The sequence below is a fragment of the Amphiura filiformis genome, chromosome 3 (assembly GCF_039555335.1).
Source record: "Amphiura filiformis chromosome 3, Afil_fr2py, whole genome shotgun sequence".
Classification (NCBI taxonomy): Eukaryota; Metazoa; Echinodermata; class Ophiuroidea; order Amphilepidida; family Amphiuridae; genus Amphiura; species Amphiura filiformis.
Genome location: NC_092630.1, coordinates 5,796,436 through 5,820,267, shown reverse-complemented (window position 1 = coordinate 5,820,267; position 23,832 = coordinate 5,796,436).

Genomic DNA, 23,832 nt, shown 5'->3' with positions numbered 1-23,832 from the left:
TCTGAAAATGATTTGTGGGTGACACAATTTCGGACTTTATGCAACATTGTTCTGTTATTATCAAATTTATAGGGATTTGAGGTGATATTTCCTTAACATCGTCAGCAATTGGCATTCATCACAGCTGAAATTCACTTGCAATGTACCAGTTTTTTAACATTGGAGGAGCTTAAAATGTGGCTTTAAAAGTGGTTCGTACTCAGAAAGTTTGAATGCCCCCCTGGTCAAATGTTATAAACTTACGGTATAAAACATCTGCGCGGATTCTTGGTTGTCCAATGAACTCACGCTGTTCTTTGTGTGTACATTAAGTGTATAACATTTGGCCCCAGGGGGTCATTCAAACTTTCTGAGTGCGTACCACTTTTCAGAGCCATATTTTAAAGCTCCTCCCACTTTCAAAACTGGTAGATTACAAGTGCATTTCAGTTCTGACGAACACTTATTGGTATATAGGTTCAGTAAATATGTGACCGTTTACGGCGAATGAGCCGTAAATTCCTCCCCCGGTCAATTTTGTTTTATTTCGTGTTTAACAAATAAACATCATAAACTTAAAAATGGTATATCATTTGAATTCAAACGATATCCAGAAGCGGGGTTATGGCTTGTTAAACTTTGCTCCTTCAACAAAATTATAGCTTTTTTTCGTTTCTACATGCGTCTCTTTTTCCACATTGCTGGCAATAAATATCAAACAGTCATAATTGGCGGTCATTTCAAATCATCCCCAAGTCAACGAGGTTTAAGAAGGTTCTCTCATTGTTAATTCGGTCGATTCACAATACGATGCGCCTCCAGCGGTAGCTGGGAAAGGCCGAAATACGCAGTGTATCATGGGAAAATGTCAACATCCAAAGCCCGCGTAATACGAATTCAACACGGGAACATGTCATTGTGTGTGTAAATGTCAATATAATTACGTTCACGCGAATGTATACACTAACAGAAAATACAATAGTTGTAGTATATCCAATTTCGATCTATTGATCACACGGAATCTTTGTGAAGCTGTTTTCAGTTTTCAGCATTATTATTATCACACTCGCGTAAAAACCCAATGGTGGCTAGGAAGGCAATGTCGACCCTAAAGGTCAAAGTTTGGACTAGCAAGAGCAACCGTTGACGGCGCATTGTATTGTGAATCGCGAGAATTGTTGGTTATGCATACCTATACAAAATACAATGCCTGGTAACCCACCACTTGAAAAGGATTTAGCAAAAGCAAACAAAGACCAGAGCTATTAAAAGTTCTATAGCCATCTAAGGTAGAAGCTTATTATCCACTTCAATAATAGGATTATTGATTGGTGTCGTGACTATCAAAATGAGTCAGATGTCGCGCCAGCTTAAGTTACCGATGAATACGACCTTCGTACACATTTTACACCGTAACTCAGAATACAATTTAGGGAATTTACGGCTCATTTGTGCTGCCGGGTCACATATCACCTCAAACTTTAATAATAAATACATTTGATAACATCATAATAATGTTGCTCAAATTCAGAAATTTTACTCTCACAAAAATCAAATTGAGTCTCCTTAAATCCGCCATTTTCACTACATTTTGAGAGCCATAATGTAAACTAATGGAAAGCACATTTTCTTTCAAACAATTACTTTACACCATTTCCCGACACCCCCTAATTAATATTTACCCCGTGCGGTTTATGCAGACACATTCCTGACCCGTCTTTATATTTTGCGAAAAAAAAATTCCATACTAAATGGCAAGTTTGTATGTTTATTGTGGCTCATAGAACAGAGATTATGTTGTTGATAAATAAAAGCACAGGGCACCAGTGAGGGCTCTTTGGAAAGATAAAAACAATCCTAAAATAATGAACAATATGTATTTGGGTGTTACTTTGTGATATGTATTTGGCTGTACGTTAACTGCCTAAATTGGTTATAATACATTTTTACCTAAGTAAGATGAAATGGGCTATTCGATAAATTAATGGCACCCCGTCCCCCTAAAGAAGACATGTAGGTTTGTACCATAAATATTTGGGAATTCCCAAACCAAAATGTTATTCAAAAAAAAGGAATTCCAATTTTGACAATAAAATCGGGAATTCTCAGTGTCCCTAAAGAAGACAGGCAAATTTTTGCCAAAACGTTTGGGAATTCCATAGCCTAAAATAAGAAGGTGTCTTTTTCTTGGGAATCCCCATGTCTTCTTTAGAGTTGTGAAAATAATGATCATTTTATGGGGGGATTCCCAGAGCAAAAAAAATGGTGACAAATGTTGGGAATCCCATGTCTTCTTTAGGGGGTGCCTTTAATTTCTGGAATAGCCCAATGCAGTTTAATCAGTTACAGTAAAAGTTTATAATACCTGAAAAGTAAAACATATGAAGACTTTATTTATGAAAGAAGTACTCAAATGAAAAATGTTCCTTCCAATTTAAACAAAGCCTTTACTTCCTTTAAATTTCGAATCTTTAACAGTATGCTTTGACTATATTTATAAATATGTATTTATAAATACGCACGTGACCACCACCGCGCTGCCATAAAAGCTTGTAGATAGGAAGTCTGGAAGGGGTCTTCGATACAGTGGGTTGTCTTCCAGTACATTTGCATGCAAAGGCGGAAAACAACACAAGACCGTGTAGCAAAATTGTCTATTATAAACATATCAAAAAAGTAACTAACCCCCCCCCCCCTTAAATAATGGCCATTATTAAAAAACGGGCAATGTATTACAAATCTGTAAAATTCGTTGGAAGCAATTTATTTCTGCGCATTTTGACACCTCATTTGTAGCAATTGTCTAAATATTGAGGCCGCAGCGTACATTTAAATCAATGTAACCCAAGATTTGACAGTATAATGGAAGGAAATCTGCTCGGCTCTCATGGGAATGATCCTTTTGTTTCATGCATTTGGGGGTCAAAATGTCGGGAAAATCAATATCAATTGTCATTATTCTTATCGTTGGTCAATATTCACTTAATCCCTAGTTGAAACATGAAGAGTAAACACATTTTAAATGCCCCGCCAAGTTGTCCATTTCAACGGTTACGTTAGATCAGGTTAGGCTGATCATCTTCGTAACATCTCACCTTTTGAACATGCCAAAGTTACAAGAGACTTCATCTTGATGGACGATAACGAAACACATAGGGCTAAGACAACCAACCAGTTTATGGAACAAGAAGACATCAATCGTATGTTATGGCCTGCCAAATATCCAGACCTGAACCCGTTGGAGCATAGTGGGGACATTTAAAGTACCGAGTAGACAAGAGGATCAAACCAACAACAACTTTGATTGGACTGGAACAAATTCTGAGACAGGAATGGGCAGCAATAGACCAGGGGCGCATCGGACGTCTTGTAAACAGTATGAGGCGGAGATGCTTGGCAGTTATTCAGGCAGAAGGAAGCCACACGCAATATTAACTGATATGAAAGTGAACATTACAACAACAGTTACAAGTGACATTTGTATACACCATTAAATCACATGAGTTTAAAACTGAAATGACAATGTGTGTAATGATATCTGAGTGTTTTTGTATTGTTGTAAGTGCAACTTTAAAATCTGGACTTCACTACATTAAATTGACCGGTGTTTTCTGGGCTATCGTATCAAATGAGGTGTCAAAATGCGCAGAAATAAATTCTGCTTCCATCGCAGTTTGCAGATTTGTAATACAATAGCCCCTTTTTGAATGATGGCCATTATTTAATGGGCTTTAGTTACTTTTTGTGAGATGTTTAGTTTAGCTATGCTTTTCCACCTATCGTATTTCAAATTTGTGTGTTATTCGGTACTAATTTTGATGGTTAATTTATTAATATTCTGAATATGTGTGGTGCATTTCTGTTTAGAAGTAGACAACTACGAGAAACTTCAAATCATATACTGTTATGACTTCAACTCTATAAGTTGTTCAATGATCGTGGTCAAAATTATTGCCATGGACATTTGTAAATTATGTGATGTGCACACAATTTATCGTTTGACATTCGTTTTGTGTACTGATACTGGATCTCATGTTTTAAAATTCATCAGTAACATCAAATTTCTTAGTACTCCATTTCGGAGCTATAAATTGAATATCACTTGTTGGAACTGCCGTCATCTCTATAGCAACTATAAAAAAACCCAGTAATATTGAGCATAGCATTATAAATAAAACATTTCGAAATTTCACCAAAAGTTCTTTAGGGTATCTATGAGCCTATGAGCTGCTTCGACGTAATTGATTCGTATCTAGCATTTACATTCTAAATACAGCAAACCTAGCGACTAAGATTAATGTAAAAGCATTGTCTAGGAAACATGTAACAGCGACAATAGTCGTGAAATTAATGCTATACAATGTCTATTTATAACACAATGTGCTATTATTTAAACCTTCGATGATGAAGTTATAACTTTATTTCCTGAACAAATGTTCATAATATTCGCTCAATAACACAAATCGTTATAAACATTATATTTCCTGTCGTGAGTAAATTTATGCATAATAGAGTTAGTGAAAAATACATTATGTCTCAATATTGGAAGAGGCTTTCCTCATATATCATAGTAACGAACGAGGCAACTCGTTGGCGCTTTGGTGATGATATAAAAGTTCAATGATGGTCAAGTAGAATATATTATAGTATCGGAAACCAAAGATCACTGACCAACATATTATGGTGTATATGAATATTTAACAGGAAAAATGAAATTGACCTCTAATGCCAGTCAATAATTTTGAGAGTTGAGAGCCAGAAAGCCTCAACTCACAATCACATGCTCCCACAAAATGAGCATAAAGTCGCCAGGGCATGACAAAAAAATCATGACAAAATTCAATAGAAAACAAAAAACATTCTAGAGTAATGTTGATTTTCGAAAACCAAAGCCATCTTAATATGCCTTGTATGATTTTAAAGGGTATAAGATAAGGACTTCAAATCTGGAATATCATTAGACAAATATTCAAATACTAGAAACCTGATGAGCTGTGACGAATTTGCTTTCCATACCACCCACATAAGGCAGGGGGTAAGTAGCAAGTGAAATTCTTTTCATTCAAGGTGGGCAACTGCATTGTTGTTGCCCACGCAGTTGAAAAAATCTCAAGTGATAATTACCTGCCGGACATAAGGTGCTAACACTTTAAATCCAATTTTGAAGTCGTAGTCAATACTGACGAAAAAAATATCCCCTTGACAAACATAGTATTTATTGCAATCCGCCCCAACGAATGTGCGTATCAATGTATTAAGCTGTTAAAACAAACACAACACCGCCACTTATATGAGCACATTTACTCTCATCCTTCGGACACCGAGCATACAGTACACTCAACTCATATACTAGCTCTATCTTAAAAGCGATTTGCTGAAATGGACAAGCTGTGCCCAAAGCACTCCGCCCCCATCACAAACAAACAAAACAAACACCCCCATTCACAGACATCATATGCTCATTTCACACCTACCCGCAGACATATCATACGCAAATTAGTAAGAAAAGAACGAAAAGTAAACTTGAATAAAAAAATTAACGCGAAGGCGCGGCGTGAGCTGTATTAAATTGACGGGAACAGTTTATATTTGACACACAATTCAACATGTATTTTCAACAAGCAGGACCGGTTGCAGAAAAATACATGACTTTGTCTCATTGAAATAGTTGGATTGCAGTCATGTGATAAATTGCTTACAACCAAATCAAATTAAAAGAGAAACATGAAAAAGGCGAACAACGACAGAGGACGTGAGCAAGAGAGTGGGGAATTAACATGATTTAGATGACTTTATCACAGCTCAGCCCATTGAATGGCAAAATGAAGAACCAGATGAATGAGAGATAGTGAATGAGAATGCAGCACATCTGCAGCGGCGAGTGTAATGGTATCTTGAATTAAGTAATTAACAATGTCATTTAGCTAACTGCTAATAAATGTTCTTTGCCAAGACCAAAGGAAAAACTTAAGTTTTTCTGCTGACAGTTTCGCCAGAAACCTTCTGGCTTTCTCAAAGCGATTGATGTTGTTATTGATCCATCTGCTTGGAGCGGTAATCCCGGTCGGGTGTTGTTGTTTTGTCTCCAACGTTGGTCTTGAACAGAGGATCAAAGATGTGGCTTAGAAAGAATGTCCCCTCGTCTCTGTTCATGGTGTTGTCTCCTCTTTTGCGAATCCATACTGATTCGTTGAGAAAGCCAGAAGGTTTCTGGCGAAACTGTCAGCAGAAGTTTTTCCTTTGGTCTTGGCAAAGAACTTTTATTAGCTGTTTAATCAACAGACCTGATGAACCTCTTTAGTCATAACAATGTCATTGTCAGATATATAGCAAGGAAAAACATTTCTTTTTATTTTGCATGGCACATGGTGCCAAAGGAAGGGAATGCTGAAAATGTATCAACAAAATGATATTCAAAGATTCAAATAAGGAAGAGAGACACAAAGTTGAAATGATTACCATATAAAGGGTAAAGGTTAACGATGTCATCATGTAAGAGGGTGATGGCCTTTAATTAGCCATATTCAGGGAACACATCGTGTAATATGTCCTCAAAAATCTATCAAATGTAGCTATTGCACCTCAAGAATAATCAACCCTTTTTCCGGGTAATTTTTAACAGTCCATTTTGCATAGTGAGAGTCCCGGGGGGTAATCCATTGTGGCCTGTATACCATCCGCGATAATCAACTTTTGAAAAGCACCCTAAACAAGGATTTAACCCTTGGCTAAAACGACACCCTAAACAAATGACTTCATACCCTAAACAGGGATTTTATTCCTTGCATCAAATTTCATACCCTAAATTTCATTTCCGTGTATTAGCAATTGCAATTTTGCTACCCTTTTTTCCAATATTTCATGTTTTTTCACGCGCGTATCGTGCCTACCCGCAAAAAACTACCCTTTTTACGCGTTTTTATTATCGCGGATGGTGTACAGGCCACAATGGCAGTGACCCCCCGGGGTGAGAGTTTATAGAACAAACACATGATCGGTGAAGGCATATGAATGATACTCAATTTGTTTCATTACTAGGGGATGGGGTGACTTCGTTACTGTGGATACGGAGTGGGTCAACTATGTCCCGAAATAATTATTTTCCTCTCCTGATCCAGGAGCATAATGGTACGAAAGTGTGCTATCCTTTTAAAACCTTCAATTCCCACTCCTGATTTTCGAACGACTCGTGTTTCGTGGTAATATTTTATGTTCGTGACAGTAGTGGTGAATTGATGGTGAATTTAGGCCCCCTCTTCATTACACGGCAAAATATTTTACTCAACATTGAGGTAAAAGGTCACAACTCAACAAATGAGTAAAATATTACTCAATGTTGAGTAATTTGTTGAGTTATGACCTATATGAGCTCAATGTTGAGTAATATTTTATTCAACTGTTGAGCTGTGACCTTTTTACTCAATGTTGAGTAAAATAGTTCTTGCAGTGTAATCTTGAGCACCACATTGGCTTTAGAATAAACAATAATGATAATAACATGAAAAGAATCATACAGCGATATGATCCTTTAATTGGTTGTTTAAAGTGATTCTTAAAAAGAAAATGGGTCATAAATTATTTATGCAAGTTTTGGTGTCTTGTCATGCTCGTGGACTTCCATATTTTAATTACTAATTATATAGGAGAGATGAATGTCAATGGACATAACTGTTGTTGTTATATACGTATTTTGGACTAATTATATAAGGAATAAGGAAATGGACCTCAGACAAACTGGCATTATAATAAAGGAGAGAAAAAAGCAGAACTGTTCGCATTCGAACCAGCGCGCACCCACGATTACATGTCGTTGAGTTCACCACCACACGCCACAACTGTAGCTCATGGCGGATCTGCCGGCGAATTGAACATGTAATGATTTTATTCTCTCAAAAATTTCTCCCTTATTTATTATATATTTCTCAGGCATGTATCCTCTAGATCCTCGCATTTAATATTTAATGTCTCATATTGACTGATGTCTTGTTAGGATACAGCAGATAGGCCACCCTCTCTATTTATTAATTATATAAGGCATACAGTAATAAGAATGGCAACAATCTCAGCTGGACTTGCACAAATCTGCTAGAATCAGGCGCAGGAAGTAATGGATCAGGATCGTTCCTATGTGACTTTGTGTAATAATAATTATGCAGTTCTGATGCTTTCCGATAGGAATGCGATGAACATCACACAGTGTCGACTTCCTATTCGATAAATATAAATTTAATACTCCATTGGTGAGCGACGGGCGACTGGTATTTCACCGAACGCAAGAAAAGGAGTTCTATCTGATTGGCTAGCAATCGATCGCTTAGGTCGCTTAGTAGTCAACTACAAACTCAAAACTGAGCATCGTATTCAATTCGATTGAAATCGATATTCTATTATTGCCGTAGATAAAGAGAGTGATAGTGTGTCAATAATGTACATTGTATTGCAGCTGGATTTTACATGCATTCTTTTATATAAATTTTTTCTCAAAGAGTTGAATATGATCAAAATTTTTACTCAGGATTTTCAAATTTTTACCCGCAAATTGCAGTTAAACATATCCACAGCAAAATACCGGTCCTCACTAATTAGTGTATTTAATTTCCAGTTAGTGTATTTAAGATAAAACCTGACAACAAATAAAATTTTCTTGCAATAGAAATATCATATGGGATACTGATATGGTAGGCCGCAACCGCCACAACGTGGAGCTGCTACGCGTAGCTGACTTTTTGCTCCGTGGAGCCAAATTGACCAATCATGATCATGTTAGAGTTTGTCATTACTCGGAGGTAAAACTGACTAATTAAGTACGACTTACTCATTACGTGAAGCGAATTTATTCATTAAGAATTTGCCAGACGAACGTCACGTAGTTTCAAGATATCCTCGGTCACGAAAGTTATGATTCAAAAAGTAGTTTATGAAAAGTACGAACTGACTTATTATTAAGATGGACATGCACTCATAAGAAACTCATACAGTATTGTACATAACTATATAGCTAGGCAGAGTGGTGGTAAACTATGCACACAGTTCTGCGATCTGCAGTGTATCGCCGGGAGCTAATTTGTATAACTTGCGCGGTGTCCCTGCGGAATTCGACCTTCAGCAAACTGCAAACCAGTTCGGATTTACTTTATATAGGCCTACTAGTAGTAGGCCATACATACTGTAGTTACTGTCCGTTTTCCTATACACAATACTCAGTGCGCTCACCATTGACGCGTGACCTCTACAAATAGTGTATATGTTAGAAGTATAGGCCATTGCTATAGTTGACGTCACTACTGTGTAAAAAATAACCGGCCAATATTTAAAGTATTCTCTGAAATTCTAGAAAATATAGTTTGTAACATGTCCTAAATTTTTAGCTAATTTAGGTGTTTGGAAATATTGGTACTTTTGTACCAAAAAATATGAAGAAATTATTTCTAAACCGTGTTAAGTCATTAAGCTTCTCATTTTCAAGAACGCTGGTTAACAATAAGCAGACTATTGTCTCATTTCGTAAACAAAAGCCCACAGTATTGTTACCTTGCGTTCGCTTTATAATCGTTCACCCAACTGAAACTATAATACCAGCTCATTGCTCATTGCACAGGTAAAACAGACACAAGTGCAGTGTGTATTTAACCAGAGAAGCTCTGATGTAACATAGTTGAGCCGTTTTCATTGAGTGTTATCTTGGTTTAATAGCTTTTAATAGGGTTTAAGTCCTTCAAAGGTCGTGGTGAGTTCTACTGTAGACATGACTGCATCATGATTATTTTAAAGTCAACAACATTCAACAATATGATCACCGTGATAGTATGAGAGTATCAGTACCGTGGGTGTCAGTGATCCTGGCCTGACACAGTAGACAAACAAACAAACAAACAAACAAACACGGCACACACATGCATCCACTGGCTCCGCGTAATGAAAAGATCTAACATGATTGGTCAATTTAGCTCCGCGAAGCGAAAAGTAAGCTACGCGTAGCAGCTCCACGTTGTGGCGGTTACGGCCAGCCATATATTGATCATGCGAAAATCGTAAAACATAGAATAGAAACAGTGTGGCAGGCGCTCAAAATCTCAAATTGTATGCTTAGCCTGAGTTGCACGGCCTATCTGGAATAAAATCACCATGCGTAGTTGTTGAAAAACGTGAGGATTCATCGTACTATCACGGCAATTTTAACACGAAGATATAGGGATGATGACGGTGTGCATCATTCGAACCTAATATCTATTGATTTATATCTTCCGCTCTTCTCCGGTGTGCTTCTGGCTAGAGCATCGTGCTAGTTTTACGAAGGTCGCCGGGTTTTTTTTGTTTTTTTTTGGTTTGGTTTTTTTGTGCACTAGAGAATGATTAAAAGGATCTTAATTCATTAAAGTAGAAAATATTCTTTTTCAGATCCAAATAATCTGTTACTCACTCGGAAATATTTTATTTCAAGGAAGTTTGGAAACATCGTCAAGACCAAACAGTGTTGCCGTTTCATCAAACATCTAGAAACACCACAACAAAGTGATCAAGATTCCTGATATGAATTGAAATATTTTTGAGTGAGTACCAGATTATTTGGAAGTGTTTTATTGTAAGTCAATAGACAGACATCTTGTGCAACCAATACATGTGGTCAAGACGCATTTCAGTTTTCATGACGTTTTTCAGATAAAATGTTAATTGAAATGGCATGAATGGTGACACTGACAAAGTGTGAAGTTATATGATTATATTGTCTTCCTTCTGGGAAAGTGAATATTTGACAACAAATTAGAGGAGAAGCCATATTGAAAATAAGAATATTGTCTGATGACAGAACCAAAGAAATAGAAACAAACAATACAAACAAGCACACAAACAAACGTAGTTAGAAACAAATACGGAATAGGCAGAGTACACCAGAAAGGCAACTTAAAAATGTCAAAAATTGCTAACTTTTGATTTAAAAACCCTTTTGTTAGAAACGGCGTTTGAATTTTATATTCAAAATAAATATCATTTCTGATCCAAGATATTTTACGACTATTGCATCGGCGCCAATCCAGGGGGTCGGAGGACGCCCCCCCCCCAGCCTTTCGGCAGTTTTCTTCTTTTCAGCCAGTTTTTGACAATTCAGGCCGACCCCCTCCCCTCACATTTGAAGTCGCATTGACACTAATGGACTAAGGTATAAATCAACTGATTAATTGATTTCATCAAAATCTACGTTGCAATTAGTACTTTTTAAAAATCTACCCATTTACACCCGATGCAAAGGTCTTTATATAATAACCCTTCCGATATATATGTATTATGAAAATATCGTATTTCTCAGAACAGTTAATACATTTTATATAATAATGCTAATTTAGTCTCGGCCACTTCACAGTAAAATTTGAAGGACGTATTTGTAAAGAAAAGACCGAAGTCACCCACATTCTAAATTAATGTTATTAATAGATAAATTGTTATTTTATGTTACAGCATTGTGTCTTCATCAGTCACAGTCACATTGAGTTACATTGGTTTACGTTCTTCATGCTTGGCCATTTGAACAGCCCTAAATGTTTAATGTGAAAATCAATTTCATATCGACAATTTTTAGTTGTCATCTTTAGTTGTCAAATGGCTGTAAATATTATAACATTTCCTGCTTGTTCACATATCATTAAGAAGCTAAACTAACAGACCTACAGTGGCTTGCGTAACCTGGGTTAAATCCGCACATAAATTTTCAGGAATATAATGAAGACGACAAAGAAAACATGTGTCGTGAAAATGACTAAAAATGGGACAAACATTTGAAAAATTGGACGAATATTTTTGGTATCATTTAATAGATTATATTTTTCTCATTACCATCCTGAAATTTGACGATCCAATTCGATGTATTTCCGGAGAAATCATGAAAAAACAGGCGTATAGTGGTTACCACCTTCGACATTCTGGGTAGGAAAGAATGAATAGAGGGTGCTATAACGATATACAAAAATAAAGAAATTAAGGGGAGAAATAAATAAAAAGCAAGACCTCATCTTGTCAAGTTTGATACGAGGAACATGAACAAAATATGAGCTTTCTCCCATTACAGGATTATTAAAAAAATATTTATATATACACAAAATTAAACGGAAATATTTCAGGGTCGAATTAAAATAAAAAGAATGAGATATTTTGTCACAAGAATGATGGGCGTAGTGGTGGTTACGGTTCGCTATCTCTAAGGTTCGCTATCTCTAAGGTTCGCTATCTCTAAGGTTCGTTATCACTAATTACGAAATAGGTCCGCTATACCTAAGGTTCGATATCACTAATTTTGAAAAAGGTTCGGTATTTCTAAGGTTCGATATCACTAATTTTAAATAAGGTTCGCTATCTCTAATTTTAAATAAGGTCCGCTATCACTAATTTATTGAAGGTTCGCTATCTCTAAGGTTCGCTATCACTAATTTAAAATAAGGTCCGCTATCTCTAATTTTAACAATCCCGGTATCCCTAAGGTTCGCTATCTCTAATTTTAAATAAGGTCCGCTATCTCTAAGGTTCGCTATCTCTAAGGTTCGCTATCTCTAAGGTTCGCTATCACTAATTTCAAATAAGGTTCGCTATCTCTAATTTTAAATAAGGTTCGCTATCTCTAATTTTAAATAAGGTTCGCTATCTCTAATTTCAAATAAGGTTTGGTATAGCGGTCTTTATTTTAAATTAGAAATAGCGGACCGTATTTGAAATTAGAGATAGCGGACCTTATTTAAAATTAGAGATAGTGGACCTTATTTAAGATTAGTGATAACGAACCTTAGGTATAGCGAACCTTAATCGAAATTAGTGATAACGAACCTTAGAGATAGCGAACCTTAATTAATTAGGGATAGCGAACCTTAAACAAAATTAGTGATAGCGAACCTTAGGTATAGCGGACCTTTATTGGAATTAGTGATAACGAACCTTAGAGATAGCGAACCTTCAATAAATTAGTGATAGCGGACCTTATTCAAAATTAGTGATAGCGAACCTTATTTTAAATTAGTGATAGCGAACCTTATTTAAAATTAGTGATATCGAACCTTAGAACTAGCGAACCTTATTCTAAATTAGTGATATCGAACCTTAGAAGTAGCGGACCTTTTTTTTTAGGTATAGCGAACCTTTTTCTCTATTAGAGATAGCGGGATTCTGATCTCCATAGACTTTACACGTTAGTGATAGCGAACCTTAGAGATAGCGAACCTTAGAGATAGCGGACCTTAGAGATAGCGGGATGTCACCGTAGTGGTTTGGCGAAACACTCGACGGGAATACGGCACAGTCATGACAGTGTTGTTTCTGGATGCCGGACCATAATGCAATTCACGCGTATCAACGTATTGGCTTGGTAATTGCGCTAATTATTCACATTTACGTTGAAAATGTTCTCGTTTTCTCACATAGCTGCTTAAAGAGAACGATATTTGGACAATTGTATGTAAGTTTGGAGACAATCCATATCCAAACCGATAGGGTTACCCCCCTTTGACTAACATCTTAGACTAAAATCTATGTTGATATGTTGCAGTTTCTACGTTTACCAGTATTTATACCTGCTCTCTAACTAGAGTGCCATACATAACATCGTATTCATGATTATGGGTTGACATACGTCTTGGAGCGCTCAGCTTCGACTTGTTTAGGTAATACTTAGCTCTACTTTCATTTTTGAAGGTCCAAGTTTATAGACAAATTGACAATTGAGATGATTGCATTGAATGCAAGTATGTAGATTTGGTTCAATTTGGTTCAACTTATAAACTATCAAATTATAGGATGTTTTACTTATCAAGCGCTAGGGAAACGGGTGCGGTAATTGCAAATTGCCTAAGAGTGTAACTGACTGTGAATTGAGTCTTATGCATTTGTCTAAAGAGTAGAATCATCGTTGAGCAAAACAAAACAAGTGAGGGCTTCTCCTTCAAAATAAATAAACATCCAACTTTAACGCACGTAGAAGCTACTTGCATTATCATTGGACCTGGAAAACAACTGTGGTAACGACTATATAACGACTATGATCATCAAACAAGCCCTTTAACTTCAGATTACTCTGAATGTTTTCACACAATAACATCGTCTGTATTCAAAAACAACTGCTGTGTAATCTTGAAGTGCAATCTTGAAGTGTAACCTTTTATTCATGGCATATAAGTGCATTATGTATGCCGACGAGTCACAGTTGTATTCACCTTTTGATCTCCATAGTATCTTATCTGCAACTGCTACACGCAACTGCTAACTTTGTATTTAGGCCACTCAAATTAAGGAAAATTAGGGTTTAACCCACCACTAATTGCAACAGAAACCACTTAATCACCATTCATTAAAGAAAAGTATATTAAAGAAAATGTCAAAAGTCCAAGTAGTGGAACAGTGTCTAATCTGCATAATTCCAAAATGGCCGCTTATGCAGAAAGTGAAACTTCTAAGTTGGTCAAATAACCATACCAATGTCTTATTCTTATCATAAGGATTCAAAAAAAAAAAGTATAGTTTGACCAGTCTCCGACATACAGTTCTTGAATTATAGGCAAAAAGGTCAAAGGTTAGATTTTCGGGTCGACGGTCTTTTACAATGGAAATATACTACAATTGTAATCCAACTGGTCTCAATTGTTCCTTCGGCAAAAATAAATCAAAATGAGGAAAGATGTATTGTTTTGGATGTTTTGTTACATAGGTCACAAATTAGGTCATGGTCAACAGGGCTAAATGGAATTGGATCTTCTTTGCCATGTTACCAAGGTAACAAACCACCTGAGATATGGCAAAATATTCTTTTTACACGGCTGTGTCTTTTTTCTTACAGGTTCTTACACAGCCGTGACGTTAGTCACGGCTGTGTCTTTTTTCTTACAGGATCTTCTTTCTTTCTTTACACAGCCGTGACGTTAGTCACGGCTGTGTCTTTTTTCTTACAGGATCTTCTTTCTTTCTTCTGCCGACCATTACATTTGCTCTAGCACTCACATGCTTACACCGATTTGGACCTAACTTAGTCAAAACCATCACTGACCATGCCCCTACATGTCACATTAAACTCGTCGGGTCAAAGGTCACGTTGGGGTCATAGGGGTCAAAAACGTGATTTCAACACAAAATGCTTTTTCTCCTACAGATTACGTATGACGGTGACCCCACTTGCACACATGCATTGCTATTACCCAGTGTCTATGGGGTCCTCACAGATTTGGGGTCAAAGGTCATTAAGGGGTCACTTCCGGTATAAAACGAAAAACCTTCAAAAATTTTTATTTGCTAAGAAAAACATAGGACAGTAACGGTATGTTCACACATAAATTGTAGTTACCCTGTGTATATGTGGTATTTTTTTATTTAGGGTGGAAGGTCATTAAGGGCTACTTCCGGTATAAAACGAAATACCTTTAAAATGCTTCTTCTCCCACAAATTACGTAGGACAGTGACAACACTTGCACACATGCATTGTTATTACCCAGTGTCTATGTGGTCCTCACAGATTTGGGGTCAAAGGTTATTAAGGGGTCACTTCCGGTATAAAACGAAAAACCTTCAAAAAAATGTATTTGCTAAGAAAAACAGGAGAGTAACGGTATGTTCACAAATGAATTGTGGTTACCCAATTCATATGTGGTATTTTTTTTATTTGGGGTCAAAGGTCATTAAGGGGTCACTTCCGGTCGGAGACGAAAAATGCCCCTTCTGTCACAAATAACATAGCAAAGTGGTGCCACGTGCACCCATATATTGACATTAGCAAATGTCTATGGGCGTTTTCATATATTTTGGGGTCAAAGGTCATTAAGGGGTTACAACATGGCTGTGTTCGTGGTCTTAGACCACAGCTAAGTCTAGTTCTTTCTTTCTTTCTTTCTTTCTGCCGACCATTGCATTTGCTCTAGCACTCACATGCTTACACCGATTTGGACCTAACTTGGTCAAAACCATCACTGACCATGCCCCTACATGTCACATTAAATTCGTAGGGTCAAATGTCACGTTGGGGTCATAGGCGTCAAAAACGTGATTTCAACACAAAATGCTTCTTCTCCTGCAGATTACGTATGACGGTAACCCCACTTGCACACATGCATTGCTATTACCCAGTGTCTATGGGGTCCTCACAGATTTGGGGTCAAAGATCATTAAGGGGTCACTTCCGGTATAAAGCAAAAAACCTTCAATTTTTTATTTGCTAAGAAAAACATAAGACATTAACCGTATGCTCACACATAAATTGTAGTTACCCTGTGTATATGTGGTATTTTTTATTTAGGGTCAAAGGTCATTAAGGGCCACTTCCGGTATAAAACGAAATACCTTTAAAATGCTTCTTCTCCCACAAATTACGTAGGACAGTGACACCACTTGCACACATGCATTGTTATTACCCAGTGTCGTGTCTGCGGGGTCCTCACAGATTTGGGGTCAAAGGTCATAAAGGGGTCACTTCCGGTATAAAACGAAAACCTTCAAAAAATTTTATTTGCTAAGAAAAACATTAGACAGTAACGGTATGTTCACACATGAATTGTGGGTACCCAATTCATATGTGGTATTTTTTTATTTGGGGTCAAATGTCATTAAGGGGTCACTTCCGGTCTGAGACGAAAAACCTTCCAAATGTCCTTTCTGCCACAAGTAACATAGCAAAGTGGTGCCACATGCACCCATGCATTGACATTAGCCAATGTCTATGGGCGTTTGGGGTCAAAGGTCATTAGGGTCACAACACGGCTGTGTTCGTGGGTTAGACCACAGCTAAGTCTAGTTTAAATTGTTTCTGCAATCGGAGCAATATGAAACCATTTTTTATCAAAATCGGAGCATTTTTCAATTTATGTTCCCTGTGGTCTCTAAATTTTGACATTTGACCTTTCTCTTATAACTAAAGAAATGTCTATCAGAGATAAGTCAAACTATACTTTTTCTGAATCCTTATGACGAAAAGAATACATTAAGGTTTTTAACAACAACTGACAAAATTTTAATTTAACCCATACATTTTGGATTTATGCAAATTAGGCACTGTTCCACTACTTGGACTTTGGGGGACTTTTAGTTTGTTCTTTAATATACTATTCTGAAATGAATAGTGATTTATGGTTTATGTTGCAACAGTGGTGGGTGGTTTCACCGCCTGAACAGAATCTTGATCGTGTCACACCTCCTTTTTCAACCAAATCGACGGTCTTATAGTGAGGAATCAACATTTAACCACAAATTGCCTAAGGCAAAACTCACTTTCTGGGAACTAAATACCACACAAGGTCATTGTCATTGACCCATGTGTGTCATATACTGCCTATAGCTAAAATGATAGTCTGGTGATCTGGTCAATTCATTGACAGTTTCAATTTTGATCAATTCTCTTCAGGTAGCGAAACGTAATGTTATTATTATACTATTATGATATAGATGACTACTTATAAATTAGGTAATGGGGCTACTCATCCTGCACAAGAACAAATACTTACAATGGGGATCGATTACTTGCTACAAGATGAAATTTAATATAATTAATAAGAAACTTGCCCCATTATCTACTTAATGCTTGTGAAACGCTTAAGCATCAGTAATGATCTCCTGTACTTGTGTAGTTGCGTAATGTTTGTGTGTATTATATATATGGCCTCGACTGTCTACAATATTATCCAATTTTAACCACCGTTTATCAGTGTGAGCTGGTACTCTAATGGATCCTTCTAGAAATCAGAAGGTCGTGGGTTCGAACCCTACGCCGATACATACCCTTCTTTTTTTCAAGTTGGTTTGTGTGCCGGTCAGGATGTGTGTTTATATGTTGTCTTGTTTAATTGAACACTTTGGGTTGGTAAACTGTTCTTTCTTTCCCATATGTTTTATGTTGCACCTCGGAATATGCTTTTCTAGATAGATGGCGCATTATCAATACATTAGTATTGTCATAATCGTTATCTCTACTTCGTAATTGCATGGTTAAGGTGAAATAAGATTTAGTTTATTAGGTTAGTTCAAGTTGCTAGCGTTTACTATATACTTGTTTACTACAAGATACACACTGGCGACCCTTCATTTACCTGAGCAAGTATAGAAAATATTAGACTAGGAGCCCAGACCATTTATTCAGCTCAGAAGGGACAAAAGGTTTGATGGCCTGGTTATGTTAGTATAGGCCCAAGATTCAATATTCCATATTGCTGCAGGGTCACAGCCTGTACGTTCAGCCTGGGGGTCACAAAATAGGGGGCCAAAAAATGCATTTATTCAGCTCAAGAGAGACAGGGACAAAACTTGTTTGATATCACTCCCAGGAGGATACTTTTCATGCCTATAGCAATGACAGCACTTTTGCCCTGTACGGGGGCCCAGACAGTAGCCCCAAAGGGGCCCGCCCATATGGTGTTATTCAGCTGAAGAGAGACAAGGATGAATCTTTTGCATTGGAACTATTACACATTGGGGTGCACAAAAATACCAATGACAGCAACTTTTTCCTGTACGGGGGGCCAGACAGTAGCCTCAAAGGGCGCGATGTCCCATAACTGCTTTATTCAGCTGAAGAGAGACATGGATGAATCTTTTTGCATTGGAATTATTACCCATTGGGGTTTACAAAAATATCAATGACAGCAACTTTTTCCTGTACGGGGGCCCAGACAGTAGCCTCAAAGGGCCCGATGCTCCATAACAGGTTATACAGCTGAAGGAAGACAATCGTAAATCTTTTTGCATTGGAACTGTTACACATTGGGTTGCACAAAAATACCAATGACAGCAACTGCTTTTTCCTGTACGGGGCCCAGACAGTAGCCTCAAAGGGCCCGATGCCCCATAACAGGTTATTCAGCTGAAGGAAGGCATGGATGAATCTATATGCATTGGTACTATTACACATTGTGGTGCACAAAAATACCAATGACGGAAACTTTTTTCTGTACGGGGCCCAGACAGTAGCCTCAAAGGGCCCAATGTCCCATAACTGATTTATTCAGCTGAAGAGAGGTATGGAAAAAGAGAGCATTTAAAAATTAACACTTTCTTCCTTCATGGCGTCCCCACTGTATTTTAACATGCTCATTACATTTGACTGATTGACCAGTTATGGGACATCGAGCCGTTTGAGGGTACTTTCTGGGCCCTCGTATAGGAAAAAAGTTGCTGTCATTGGTATTTTTGTAAACCCCAATATGCAAGAGTTCCAATTCAAAAGATCTGTGTGTCGTTTTGGCTGAAAAACATTTTTAATGGTTTTTAAATACTAAAGTGAACAATAGCCCATGAGGAGTGACACATTTCAAGAACTTATAGGCACTCGATTATATAGGCACTATATAAAAGAAAACCACATGTGCCAATCAGTGGTTCACAGTAGCTTAGGAACAACAAGAGTGAAGGGTAAAGTATCAGGCATGTGAAATAAGATGCTTATGCACGCTGCTCTCCGACTACCCCATCTGGTAGGCTATTCCAAGCGTGAACTGAAGTGTGGATGAAGGTTCTGCCAGTAGGTATGGTTCTAGAAACTGGTACTGTGAGAGCATGGCAAGGCATGGACAGGCTTGAGCGGTAGCCCTTCTGACTACAAATGACTTTAGTGGCTGTGCCTTCAGATCTGGTGGGAACAAGCTGGTGTGCATTTTATAGAGGACTGTTGTTGCAGTCACTTGACGTTTTTGATGGAGAGATGTGATGTTCAGCTCTGTACTTGCTTCTTCTTCGCTCACGCTTATGATTCGAAGTTCCTTCCTCTGGATAGAGTCTAGTAATCCTAGAGTGGGTGTGCTGGCCCTCATCTTAGACAGTGAGGTGTATTCCATCACACTGCAAACTTTAGCCTTAAACAGTTGCTCTGCATCTGACATCAAGTTTATTTGCAACTCTCCTCAGAGCGCCCAACTCCTGTCTTGCTCTGTATGAGACGTTAGAAATATGCTTTGTCCAGGTCAGCTTGCTGTCGACTGTGAGTCCCGGGATCTCCAGCTCCTCCTTCTCGGCCAGTTTGGTGGTACCAAACAAAATATATATCTTGGTTAGATTTCTCTTTCTTTATATTGCCATTGCCTTACGTTTCGATGTCTCGAAGGTCACCATCCGTCTGTCATGCTTATCTGCCCAGATCCTCATTTTCTCCAAATCTCCGTTCAGGCTAGCAGGGTTGTCTCTAGATGTAATCTCACAAAACAAGGTGGAATCATAGAGGTATAATTGGGTTTCACACTCATCACCCGGGTCATCAATGAAAACAGAGAACAATGGTGGGTTCAATATTGACCCCTAATGGAGGATGGCCAGATACAGACAACTTTGATGGAATGATATGTCAGGTAGCTACTAATCCAGATGAGCAGCTTGCCGGATACTCCTTGCCATGAGTGCAAAGTCATGACAGACATTATCGAATGCTTCTTTGATATCCAGGGCAGTCAGACGCAGGTCGTCCACGTCCAGGGAGTTGGACCACTCTTGGGTCAGAATGGTAAAGATATCAGTTATATTGTGGTATGGCCTGAATCCAAACTGTCTATCTGATATCAGTTGGTTTCCAAGGAGGTACTTCTGAAGTGCTGTACAACAGCCTCCATGGGAGAGAGATGGGGCGGTACATAGATGAATTAGACTTTACATCTCTTGTAAATAGGGATGAAAAATGCAGTCTTCCATTGGCTTCGAAAAACTTCTCCTTGGAGAAGCAAAGCTCAAACAGCAGATTGAGTGGTATTGCCAGTTCTGCGCTGTATTCCTTCAGGACGCTTGCAATGATTTCATCAGGACCAGTAGCTTTATCTGGTTGTAGATTCCTAAGAAGCTTCCAAAAATCTTTGACCTTGAAGGCTATCTTTTCCTTTGAGCATGTTGCTGAATGCTGACATTCACTTCAGGAGCAGATTTTTCTGTGCGGGGAAGCTAACATTTCGCGGCAAAGGTCTGGCAAAATGTTTCAGCTCTGACTTTTGATGTAGTGCAGACTTGACGCCCATTCTGCAGCACTGATAAACTCTGATGGACTTACCAGACAGGTGCTAAAATTTATGGGATATCGGGCCCTTTGAGGCTACTGTCTGGGCTCCCTGACAGGAAAAAGTTGCTGGCATTTGTATTTTTGCAAACCCCAATGGGTAATAGTTCCAATTCAAAAAGATCCACCCACATGTCTCTTCAGCTGAATAACAAGTTATGGGATATTGGGCCCATTGAGGCTACTGCCTGGGCCCCGTACAGGAAAAAGTTGCAGTCCTTTGTATTTTTGTAATCCACAATGGTTAATAGTTCCAATTCAAAAAGATTCATCCACGTGTCTCTTCAGCTGAATAACCAGTTATGGGGCATCGGGCCCTTTGAAGCTACTGTCTGGGCCCCCGTACAGGAAAAAGTTGCTGTCATTGGTATTTTTGTGCACCCCAATGTGTAATAGTTCCAATGCAAAAAGATTTATCCATGTCTTCCTTCAGCTGAATAACCTGTTATGGGGCATCGGGCCCTTTGAGGCTACTGTCTGGGCCTCCGTACAGGAAAAAGTTGCTGTCATTGGTATTTTTGTAAACCCCAATGGGTAATAATTCCAATGCAAAAAGATTCATCCATGTCTCTCTTCAGCTGAATAAATCAGTTATGGGACATTGGGCCCTTTGAGGCTACTGTCTGGGCCCCCGTACAGGAAAAAGTTGCTGTCATTGGTATTTTTGTGCACCCCAATGTGTAATAGTTCCAATGCAAAAAGATTCATCCTTGTCTCTCTTCAGCTGAATAACACCATATGGGCGGGCCCTTTTGGGCTACTGTCTGGGCCCCTGTACAGGCCAAAATTGCTGTCATTGCTATAGGCATGAAAAGTATCCTCCTGGGAGTGATATCCAACAAGTTTTGTCCATGTCTCTCTTGAGCTGAATAAATGCATTTTTTGGCCCCCTATTTTGTGACCCCCAGGCTGAACGTACATGCTGTGACCCGGCAGCAATATGGAATATTGAATCTTGGGCCTATACTAACATAATCAGACCATCAAATATTTTGTCTCTTCTGAGCTGAATAAATCGTCTGGGCTCCTACACCCAATTCCAGTGCACAATACATAACATGGAATCACCAGTTGCGACCTAGTATTTGATTGTATATAAATAAAGGGATAGTTCCTAGACACTTTGTACTTTAACCAAGCATAATATAAGTGAAGACCAAATTAAAAAGACTAGTTTGCGTATGACGTCCTGTCAACCAGACCAAAATACCGTACTGCACAGGTCAGCAACCAATCACACCGCGCCGTGCCATGACATCAGACGCAAACTAGTCTTTTTAATTTGGTCTTCAATTATAGATGCCTTCATAATTTGGGTCGGCAAAACAATAACGACGAATCAATAAGGGCTCAGCAACGATCGTTGACAAAATTCTAGCAACGAAGGAAAGCTTTAATTAAGCTTTAACACAATTATATATAACTAACCAATGGTTCCATAATTAAGTTGATCATTTTAAGAAGAGTAAGTTGAAGGAAAATGTTACCTTTTAAACAAACAACATCGGTATTCACTGTAAAATAATAAATCTAAATTATGAATCATGGTCACGATTGCTCATATAATTGTCACTTTACACAAATATAAGCAGTGGGCTTTGCGAAAACTATTTGAACATGTTGAAAGATATGAAACGAAGTATATTGTTTCAATGGTCTGAAGAAGATAAAATCTGATATTAAGGATACTGAACATAATACCGTGTACCACATATCAGATACAGACTTTTGACTTTAAGTTGAGATCTAGGTAACATATCAGAAGATTTAAATGCCCGTGGGCCGATATGAAAAACACATCCCGTACACTGTATCGCAAATCAAAACAGTTGGTGAACTATGACACATTAAATCTAGATTGGTCCAATTCGATTATGTAAACTTGTCTAATGCCTGTATATGGGTTAAGCTGAATGCACTTCCGCATCTGATTGGGAACAACATTTATAGAACATAGATATAAATCAAATTTCCACCAAATACAGTCAAACGTGTACTACAAGACTGTGTTAAGGGTAGCTTGTATGAACAGGTTCCACGTTTACTTTAGAGCATCGAACATCAGAAAATAATTATAAGGTTAAGAGGTTATAAAGACGAGAGTACTCTATTCGTCGGATGTTAAATCGTCGATCCCTAGCCTTGCTACAAGCAATCAACTTTTCTTGCTTTTTGTTTCTTAAACTTGATGTTAGCTATCTACATAATAAATATTAGTATCATGCATTTAATACGCAGGCTTTCCTGTCCATGGCTAACCATAATGCTCCTACATGTAAACTGCATGGGCAATGGACACATCATGAGATGGCCAGAAGCATTAGCCCATAAGGGGCTGTGCAATAATTATGAGGCCCCGGGGTAAAATTCAAACGGCTCGCCAAAAATCGCTTGCCCCCCCCTCTCGACCGGCCAAAAATCGCTTGCCCCCCTCTCGGCCTGCCAAAAATTCTTTGCCCCCCCTTGCACATGCCAAATTTTTAGGATCCCAATTTTCAAACCTTAAATGGTCTAGATAGATGTTGCGAGCGCAGCGAGCAGGAAAATTTGCATATTTAAGCGTTTCCGTGCTGTTTTCCTAAGCCTTTTTAGAGCGTTTTATATAAAGGCGCCCCATGAATGGGTGCCAAAATCGTTTGCCCCCCCTCTCTGCTTGCCAAAAATTGCTTGCACCCCCCCCGGCTCGCCAAAATTTCTTGCCCCCCCAATTTTACCCTCCCCAGGGCTCATAATTATTGCACAGCCCCTAAATAAGCAGACCCTCTGCTTACATCCTATTCCGGGCATCCTATCATAATCATAACATACCAGTTTCTAGAACCATATCTACTGGCAGGACCTTCATCTCCCTGGGCCCCGGGGGGTCTTCTAAAAA